This window comes from Austrofundulus limnaeus, unplaced genomic scaffold (assembly GCF_001266775.1).
Source record: "Austrofundulus limnaeus strain Quisiro unplaced genomic scaffold, Austrofundulus_limnaeus-1.0 Scaffold5, whole genome shotgun sequence".
NCBI classification, from domain to species: Eukaryota; Metazoa; Chordata; class Actinopteri; order Cyprinodontiformes; family Rivulidae; genus Austrofundulus; species Austrofundulus limnaeus.
In genome coordinates, this window is record NW_013952407.1 from 5,960,140 (window position 1) to 5,960,890 (window position 751).

Below are 751 nucleotides of genomic sequence, written 5' to 3' on the forward strand. Positions count from 1 at the left end.
TAATCCTGTGAGATCTGTTAGTGCTCAAAAAACACCTTGGAGGTGACTCTTGGCTACATCTACTGCTACATAAAACTTACATAATTCAATGGTTGTTAAACTGACTGAGTTAAGTGTTGTTTAATGTCAAAAAGCTGTGGCAGCCATCTTGAATTAAATTGAGGCCAAAAGGTAGATCGATGATGAGCATTTCATTATGACTACTTTCATTCCTTTGGTTCACAAGATTTTTTTTCTAACAATACAGACAAAACGATTACACCCATGCAGACACTGGCTTTCAGTGGCAGGCGATATAAATACAGACTGATGATCATCATCAGCTTGGATGAAGTTACACCACCCTGTCTGATATGTAGATAATAAAATCCTGGAAAACATATTTTATCTGAGGCATCATCATTTCAAAGCTGATTTAGCTGGCTTTGTTTGTCACCTGCTGCCAGATGCAAAACGGCAACTATGTATTCGCTTGTGTCTGCCTGTGTGTTTGCTTGTCTGTAATGTTTGCAAAATACTTCATGAAACACTGAACAGATTTTAATGAAACACTCAAAATTAATGAGCAACTTCCACCCAGCGACATCTGGACATGACCCAATTCAAGATGGCCACCATAGCTAACTGGTGTGTCCAAGTTAAAAAAAGGGAATCAATTATTCTGTTTATGTCGCAGGAAGACAAACTAGAATAGTTCCTGGAGAAACTATGAGAGGATTGACAGCTGTGCAAATCTCGTCCTGTGCAATTA